We start from the raw sequence: 10,000 nt of genomic DNA, 5'->3' as shown, positions 1-10,000 counted from the left end.
TGAGGAGACTGAAACAGCTCTCGAGCAGGAAAAAAACAAGGTCCTTCGTGCCAGCTTGAGCTCAGAGAAGAATTGATTAATTGATTATTTCAAATTATCTGCTGCACCAACAGGAAGGTCATTAGCGGCAAATACCTTGATAGATGAAATATTAAAATATCTAAAACTTTTAAAATCTATCAATAAATATTTTACAAATAACAATAAATATCATATTAAAAATCAAAGCATAAATATTATGCACTAATGTATAAAATTGGTACATAACATTATGCATAATAACATTTTATTGAAAATATTAGTCTTCTTAGGAAACTAATAAGATCTATGTCACCCCAATACATTTTTTCAGTGTATATGTGGGAAACAAGTGTGACCGTTAATGACTCCTGGCATCCCTCACAAAGTGCTTCACTTTTAGCCATCATCGGCCCATGAGTTAGTCTTGTGTGCCCGTTTCTTAATCTTGTTAATACAATGGGTTGGAATGCATGCTGGTCACCCAACTGCCTAGGTCATCTCAAATCTCTTGCAGTTTGTTCTAGAGGTATGCCTCCAGTGCTCCTTCCATTTATCACGAAGACAGCTCCTGAAGCTGGATTGCAAGTCAGTGTGTGGGAAAGGTAAACAATTATCAAAGAGCTGTGTGGCAGCTGCCTTGACATTCTGATCAGCTCACTCATTCCCACTGATACCAACATGTGCTGGTACCCAACATAGTTATCAGTTTACATGTTGACATCAATGCAAGCCAATATTGAACCTGCCTCACCACTGAATGTGATGTTGAAAACCAGTCTGGATGTAGGAGATCCTGCTATCCTTTGTAGCATCATGTAGTAAATCAGATTCATGTAGTTCCGGTGTAATGAAAGAGGTGGTTCTTCACTCTCAGCATACAAGGACCCTGTACAGATTCTGATTATGAACCGAATCCAACATCTGGAGAACAATGGCAGTTGCAAATGAATAAGCCTCACATCCATAGTCAAATTTACTACAAATAAGTGCTCGGTAATGCTGCAGAAGCGTTGTGCGGTCTGCACCCCAAGACATATGTGAAAGAACCCGCAAAATACTAACTGTTTTGTAGCCATCATCTTTAACTATCTGATGTGAGGCACCCATGTAAGCCTTGAGTCAAAAATTAGACCCAAGTACTTCACTTCTTGGACAAATTGCAGTGGGTTTGCTCCTAAATAGCGGGAAGGATGGAAGTTTCCTCATTTGTGGAATTGCATAGCCATGGTCTTGCTTAAAGAAAATTTGAACCCATGGCATGTTGCACAACCTGATTTATTGCAGTCTGTATGTGTCCTTGCACATCCTGTAAGCTTCCTCATCCACATCCATATTACATGAGACAGCACTTAGAACGACCTCTATGATGTCATTTATAGCAATGGCAAACAGGGTCACACTTAAGACACTCCCATGTGGGACCCCTTCCGTCTGATCTTCCAGGTTAGAGAAACTATTTCCCACCCAACTATTAAACTTCCTGTCAGCAAGGAAACTTTTTATGAAGGTAGGTAATGCTCCTCTTAAACCAATGTCATACAGCTTCATGAGTATGACATGCTTCTGAGTAGTACTGTAAGCCTTTTCAAGGTCAAAGAAGACTGCTAACATGTGACGTCACTGTGCAAAGGAATTTTGTATAAGTTTCCATCCTCACAAGTGCTTCTGTGTTCGATCTCATTTCTAAAGCGATATTGATATGGGGTCAGCCTGTTTTCCTTTTCTAGCAGCCATGTCAACCTGAAGTTTACCCTTTTCTCCATCAGCTTGCAGATGCAGTTAGCGAGAGAAATTAGTTGTAATCCCCTGGTATGGAAGCATCCTTGCCAGGTTTAGGGACAAGAATAATTATAGCCTCTTTCCATGTGGATGGCAATGTGCCCTCCCTATAGATCCTATTGAGTAGGTCCAACAGGAACTTTAGGGAGCTCTTCGGTAAGTGAAATATCATTTGGTAAGGAATACCATCACTTCCTGGGGCTGACTTACGGCAGAGCTGCAAAGCAGAGCCTATCTCCATGCCCAAAAATGGCAAGATGTATGGAAGTTCTGTTGAAGTCCTACTGACGAACAACATTCGGTATCGTTCGAGGAGATCTCTGCTATAGATTTAGCTAGCTCCTTTGCAACATCTTTTATTGTCTGTGAGGATTATGCCATCTGTCTTCAGAGCAGGTGGTGACATGGATGTGCTCTTTCCAGCAATCTTACGCACCTTGTCCCATACCCATGCTAAGGGGGTCACAGAGTTAATCGAGGAGACATACTGTCTCCATGACAACTGTCTAGCCTCCTTTAGCACTCGCCTGGCCTTGTCTCAGTTTTTTTTCTCTTTATAATGGATGAAGGTTACATTGCTGGAGCGTCATTTCAACTGCCTTTAAATGCCGCTTTTCTTGCCTTAACAGCTTTTTGGCATTCATCAGACTACCATGGTACTGGAGATTGACGGTACTGCCAGCTACTTTTGGGGAATTGATGCTTCTGCTGAAAGGGTGAACTCATGATGAACACACTGGAAATCATTCACAACTCCTTGCAATACTACATTTGATCTAAAAAGATTCTAGTCCGAAATGTTCAAGTCGCCATCTCTGCACTCCATTGGCTGGAATACCACTCACCTCCTCCAAAAGTATTGGGAAATGGTCACCTCCGAATAAGTCTTCCATGACCTGTCAAGTGAAATTCAACTGTGAATCAGGTCAATCAATTGACAGGTCAATATTGGAGGATGTGCCAGCTTGAATTTGGAAATGTGTGGGAGAATCACTGTTCAGTAAAACTGCATCTACTCTTGAGAACAAGGACCCCAAGCCCTTCCTCGAGGGTTGCACAAAGTGTCATCCCAAAGGGGATGCCGACCATTGAAATCTCCCAAGAGTAGAAAAGGATGTGGCAACTACCCAAGTAGATCTTCCAAATCAGCTATGTAGAGATTATGTGGAGGAAGGTAGATGGATGGATCAGTGTAAGGTCATGTTAAGCCTATTCTCACAGACTTCACGTACAGTGTCGTCTGCAGGTGGATGGGCTTGAACTTGGAATCCTCTCAGGGAAATCGAACGATTTTCCCCTGGTCATGATCTCTTGTAGGCATACACAATCTGGGTTACATGAAGCTATCAGATGTTGTAGTTCTTCCCATTTTGCATGGATTCCCTGACAGTTCCATTGGATTAGTTCTTCAAACTACCTATTCATAAGGTGTTTGGTAGCACCTGTGGTTAAGGCCTGCCCCACACCAGGATCTTGGGAGTACCTTTTGAAGGTTGTTTACCTGTGGAACTAGTTTTTCCCCAGGCTTCCTTTTGACAGGCTCAGGATTTCTTTGCTTGTGCAAAGGACAGATCTGAGCCTTTGGTTCAGGAGCATTCTTTCTAGCATCAGAGTCTCTGTGGATGTGGTGGCAGCTGGGGCTGTCACCACTGAGGCCTCTGGAGCCCTGCCTGATAGCTCCAAAGACCGTACTTTGAGAGGAGGTGTCTCCTGAATAGACCCAACACTCCTACTCTGTTTCTGGTGGAACAACTTGCCAGAGGCAGTTTCAGCATTTGAGGACTGGGGTTTAAGGTAGTGGCAGAATGTGTGGTGTAAGAAGTGTTGGAGTGCAAGGGATGGTGGGAAGGAGGATGGGCTAGAAAACCAAAACAAAGGCTTACATGGTTGTGCAAACAGCACACAGGCATGTGGTTTTGCCTCTGGAAAACTAATATTCTCCTTGTTCATTATTACTAATGTTTTTTTTTTTTTTTTTTTTTTTCAAATTTGTACCTTTTACATTGCATTTGAAGAAGCTTCATGAGCTTCTTTGCAATGGTAACAGCATATTGGACCTGGACAGTTGTCATCTCTGAACCGTATTCATATTGACAGATGTATAAAAGGTATGGATGAGAATGAAAATCTTCACAATAAAAGAAATGTATTTGACCGTTTCGATTGTGTCTTTATCAGAAATCATGTATTTCTGATGAAGATACAATCGAAACCGGTCAAATACATCTCTTGTATTGTGAAGATATTCATTCTCAGTCATACCTTTTATACATACAGTTGTCATCTCCTTGATGACCTGGTGTACCCACACGTCACGCACGCACTCTCGGGTTTTCCATTTTCTTTAAAATACAATAGTTGGCTCCATGCCCATAACCCTGGCAGTGGAAGCACCGCATAGGGTTGGGCACATATGGCTTTACCTTGAGGATGTGTACCATGCCAACTTTACTGATTCTGGAAGAACTAACGTTTCAAAAGTTAGAAGGAGAGCTGGTGTCGACTGTTCCAAACCATCAACTTTCTTCTTTTAAAAAATTTTACTGCCACTACATTAAAACTCTTTAGTTCCTCTGACAGTTTCTCCTCAGGATACTTCATCAGGTCTCAGGAAAAGACAATTTCCTTCATTGACTGAGTGTTTTGTGAGGAGAACATGAAACTTGAGCCCCCGGAATGTCGCATATCACACACAGATGGTTACTCTCGTCTAGTGACGAATCCTCAACTATCAGGCTACCATCTCACTGTAGGGTGATGTGAGGATAATGTTGACACACCTCAGCTATCTTCCGGTGTACTTCAAAAATATCAAGATCCATGATTGATACACCTTCAGTGGTGTTCACTACTAGGTACTTACTATATGAGATACTTTGGTATTCATTAGGTAAGATTTCCTTTATGGATTGAGGAGGACTTTCCTCCTTCTTACCTGGTCTTGGAGCTCAGGAAGCATTTCGATTCCCATTCTTGTCCTTTGGAAGCTGGAAAGGTTCCGGGTAACAATATGTGATGTTCCAGAGGGAATGGCCAGGGATTGCGTAGATCGTCAGGGAGAGAGTTAGTTCTTTCTAAATTTGTAGAACTCTTACAGATTAGAATTCTTAATTTCATCTATAGTTGGGGCTTAACTACAGGGGTAATGAGGAAATATACGCAGCCACTATTACAGTACTATAGCAGTCATGGGACCTATGCGCTACCAACTGAACAGTGCCTGCTTAACCCTAGCCAAAGTTTGACCAGCTGATTGACTTGACCGGACCTTGATCAAGCCACCCATCTATCCAGAATAGAGGACCAAAGAGGTGTGTTGCTAGGCGCAGGGTGTTGCGTGCAGCATTGCTCAACCCCGAGGACTCCAAGGACGGCAAATACACGTGGGAGAGTTTCTCCCTGGTCTAAGATGGAATGAACCAAGATTGGGTGCACCATCCTCTCTTAGGCCTTGGTGCACGTTTTGTCTCATCTGTCACTGGGGGACCCCTCCAGTATGGGTAGCCCTCTATCCTGGCTCACCAGATCATTGGGAACTCAAGCCCCCGACCGCGGCAAGGCGGCTCCCGTTTGGAGGGTTGGGGGAAAAAGGGAAATTTGATGCAACCCGGTATTTATACAGTTTACTCTTTTATTTCATCAGTGTGGAAAAACATTTACCTAGTTGATTATGGCTGATAACAAATTGGATATAAATCTTATTCAAAGAATGACAAGTTGGATGTTTGTCACTATCTACATATTTATACTTTTACTTTTATGATGTTAGGACAAAATATTTTAAATGAGCTTTAATCATTCATTACTAATTTTTTAACCATAGCTTAGCTTATGTGTTCTATGAGTCTGTCCAGTCTATGTAATATATTCCGAGAATATTATATTTTGTATTTCAGCAAATGTCATCAGTGTGTTGTTGAATCCATGCAAGCTTCTCTTGAAGCAGAAGCTAAGAGCAAGGCTGAGGCCCTCGGCTTGAAGAGAAGCTTGAGTCTGACATTGGTGAGCTGGAGATTGCTCTGGATCACGCTAACAAGGCCAATGGCGACATTCAGAAGTAGGTGAAGAAGGCTCAGGCCGTGATGAGGACATGCAGGCTCGCTTGGAGGAGGAGCGCGTCTTGCTTCTGAGTATCGCGAGCAGTGCAGCGCCTCTGAGCGTAAGGCCAATGCTGTCAATGGTGAACTGGAGGAATCCCGCACTCTTCTGGAACAGTCTGATCGCGGACGCCGCCAGGCTGAATCCGAGCTTGCTGATCCCTCAGCCACCTTACAGCTCAGCATGGATCTCTCTCCATGGCGAAGGGAAAGCTCTAGGTCGGGATTCATACTCTGCATGTAAGTTAAAGGGAGATGCTAGTACATGTAATACTTTACACTACATCATAACATTATAACTACAACTGCTTTATATTTCTTTACAGGCTGAACTTGATGACATGTTAAACAAGGCAAGAACTCTAGGACAAGGCCAAGAAGGCCATGGTTGACGCTGCTCGTCTGGCTGATGAGCTCCGTGCTGAACAGGATCACGCTCAGAACTCAGAAAAGATGCGCAAGGGTCTGGAGGTGTCTGTGAAGGACCTTCAGGCTCGTCTTGATGACTTCGAGTCTTCAGCTCACAAGACCGGCAAGAAGGCCCTCGCTAAACTGGAAGTTCGCATTCGTAAACTGGAAACTCAGCTGGACGACGAAGCTCGCCGTCACGCTGATGCCCAGAAGAACCTGAGGAAGTGCGAAAGGCGCATCAAGGAGCTCAGCTTCCAGTCCAACGAGGACAAGAAGAACCACGAGAGGATGTAGGCCTCCAGGAGATCAAGACCTACAAGCGCCAGATCGAGGAGACAGAGGACATTGCCGCCGTCAACCTGGCCAAGTATCGTAAAAGCTCATCAGGAGCTTGAGGCAGTGCACAGGCTATAGGAACGTATTAAACTTCGGGTAAAACTTGCTACACTTTTTGTTCATTAAAAGTAGTAAAATAATAAAGTGTAAAATATTCAGTTTCCTGTTGCACTCTCTCTCTCTCTCTCTCTCTTTCTCTTTTAAGAGTTTCGGATACAAATAAATTAGTTGTGTTACATAATAGTGATATATTCAAGAGAAATGCGCATGTCTTTATACAGGTGATAGTTTATGATTGTGTTATTCATTATAAGTGCATATATTTCCACATGATCACGCTATTATATTTAGATCTGTGTTCACACACACACACACACACACACACACACACACACACACACACACACACACACACACACATATATATATATATATATATATATATATATATATATATATATATATATTATATATTGTTACACTCAAGTTCCTAGCTCGACTAAATCTCTCTTAATGGAGTGTTGCTTTTACTCAACTAGGGATTTATCAAAACGGGTACAGAGCAACTTAATTGTAAACTCTAAAGTAAGATCAAATCTTTAACATTCTTATCAATCTATAATCATTATCTTTCAATAGTCTAATGACTTCTAATTTGTTCTCAACCTTCACTTAACATTAATCATGGCATTTTTTAATCACCATTGGAAATATAAAACACTAGTAGATGCTTACATTGTATTACTATGAAGTTAATTACACGTTGGCAACTGCCAACAAGTATTACAATACAAAATGAATGTGAAACACCGTTTGACCTTCAATTAACACGATTCAAATAAGTGGGCAGCTCAAGTTTCTCGGTAAAAACTGAAAAAAGACAACGTCATTGCTGCACCAAAATAAAAGAAAAAAATACCTCTGGTTCTGGACATATCACTCTGGGCATCACCCAAACACCAGTCCTTTTCAGACACCAACTTAATAGAATACGCAATTCCAAATTATTACAGATTATATATCATTTAATCATGTTAGAACGGGGTACCTAGTTAAACAAACTTACAGCTAAATTATAGCCCAAAAAACAAAATACCACAAGTTCCAGTTCGAGTCCGCTGGATCAAAATATTTACTTTTTCCACTATGATAATATATAATATCTAAGCGTGTTGTGATTATCCTTATCAATAATAATTATTGGATTCTTCCAAAAATAAACTGCACAGTTAATGCATGTTCCTGTTCATTACTAAAACAATGCAAGATCCATAGGAAAAGGCAAATCAAAAGATTCCTTTACTTGAGAAATCGATTATAAAACTACTCTACTTAACAATATATATATATATATATATATATATATATATATATATATATATATATATATATATATGCATATATATATATATATATGCATATATATATATATATATATATATATATATATATATATATATATACATATATATATATATATATACATATATATACATATTTTATATATAATATATATATATATATATATATACGTTTATATATACACACACACACACACACACACACACACACACACACACACACACACACACACACACACACACACACACACACACACACACACACACACACACATATGCCTATATCTTTATTCACTTTATTCATCTACATATCTAGATATCTCTATCCAAACCGTTCATTTATATATAAACACTATATGTGTATACATACAATCAAACATGCATACACACACACACACACACATGGATGTAAGTGATAGCAACATTTTCCGGATAAGTAGTATTAATAGTGATGATTTTTTAATCAGTAATTTTAGTCCATAAGAAAGTACGAGCCTGGAATTATTGGATAATTCATTGGATTCAACCCGGTAGTACCAAGAGCATCTATGAATTCTTTTGACCAGCCGATCCCTGTATCGTCTCATTACAGGTTTTTAAAAAATCTTGGAGAAATGAACGATGGTGTTTTAAGTTTAAAGTGTTTCTGCAAACTTTCAATTATTCCCTCCCTTATTCCCATTTTTATTGAAATACTAACAAAGAATGATGTTCCAACGTTATGTGAATCAGAGCTTGATGACTCGATAGCAGATCTGTACAAGATATCTGGCAATAATATGTTCCATTAACCCCGATTATGAGATGGGGATAGAATGTACATATTCATCTCGGAAACTTCTCATCGCGTTCTTTTTTTTCACTGAAAAGTACTTAGAATGCGTGGGAGTTTAATCAGTACGCCACCCAAAGAAGTATGCAAGTCATCAGAGAATTCAAAACTGTATTCGAGCGATATTTCCCTCTAGAAAAGATTCGCTGTAATAAAAACACGAAATTAGACTATACATATAAAAAGTACAAAAGTAAGGCACAGACAAAAACGATTAGCAAAGAAATGGCTAATTACATATTCTAAAAGACACAAAGCATATCGTAACAAATTGAAATATTACTTGGAAAAAAAAATAGTTGTCAGGGAAAAGATAAATCAACATAGAAATCCATCAACTCAATATTAGGTCGTAACAAATCTATTACTCTAGTATTTGTACAGTGCCCTGAAGAAGTTCAAATATGTGAAGCTTTCAATAACTATTTTCATAAGTATAGGAAATATTTTGGCACTATAATAAACGCAGCAAATGCTTACGGGACATATTTGCAGGTTCCTACAAATTATTCTGTGTATTTGATGACTGTCACGGAGAGTGAAACAGAAATATGCATAAAAGCATTGGCGTCTGCTGTGACCAGAATTAATGATATACAATCTAGGATATTAAAAGCTGTGTTATGTTCTATACTTGCTGTTCTAACTTACCTCTTAGATTTATGATTACAAACAGGTATTTCCCCTGAAAAGCTAGAAATAGCTAAAGTCATCCCAGTGTTTAAATCAGGTGACCCAACTCACAAACCTGTCCTAATGTCCGAAAGTAGAGTTTTTTAAAGTGCGACTGCAGTTTGTTTACACAACATTTAGAAACAAACTTATTTTCCGAAGATCAGTGTGGTTTTAGAAAAGTAGTATCATTTCTTTAACAACTTATTTTTATAGGGATATTTTAAATAAAGAATATGGGGATGGTGTCTACTTAGATATTTCTAGTGCATTTGACATAATAATTTATTCGATTTTATTTGATAAACTACTGAATATTGGAATTAGAGACATACCTCTAGACTTAATAAGAAGCTACATAACCAACAGAGCTTAAGGAGCTTAAGATTTTACACCTTGGGGTGCAAAATGGTTCAGTTTGTGGCTCCTTTTAATATATATCAATGATATATGGAATTCTGCTTTAAAGGTCAGGTTGTTATGTGCTGATA

At 39.4% G+C, this 10,000-nt stretch overlaps 1 pseudogene; it reads left to right on the top strand.

Annotated features, from left to right (window-relative positions):
- LOC119583025 overlaps positions 1-6,703 on the top strand; it is a 7,552-nt pseudogene extending 849 nt beyond the window's left edge.
- The last annotated feature ends 3,297 nt before the right edge of the window (positions 6,704-10,000 follow it).

This window comes from Penaeus monodon, chromosome 16 (genome assembly GCF_015228065.2).
Source record: "Penaeus monodon isolate SGIC_2016 chromosome 16, NSTDA_Pmon_1, whole genome shotgun sequence".
Lineage (NCBI taxonomy): Eukaryota > Metazoa > Arthropoda > Malacostraca > Decapoda > Penaeidae > Penaeus > Penaeus monodon.
Note: the sequence above shows the minus strand (reverse complement) of the source record. Positions and strands in the feature narration are given on the sequence as shown.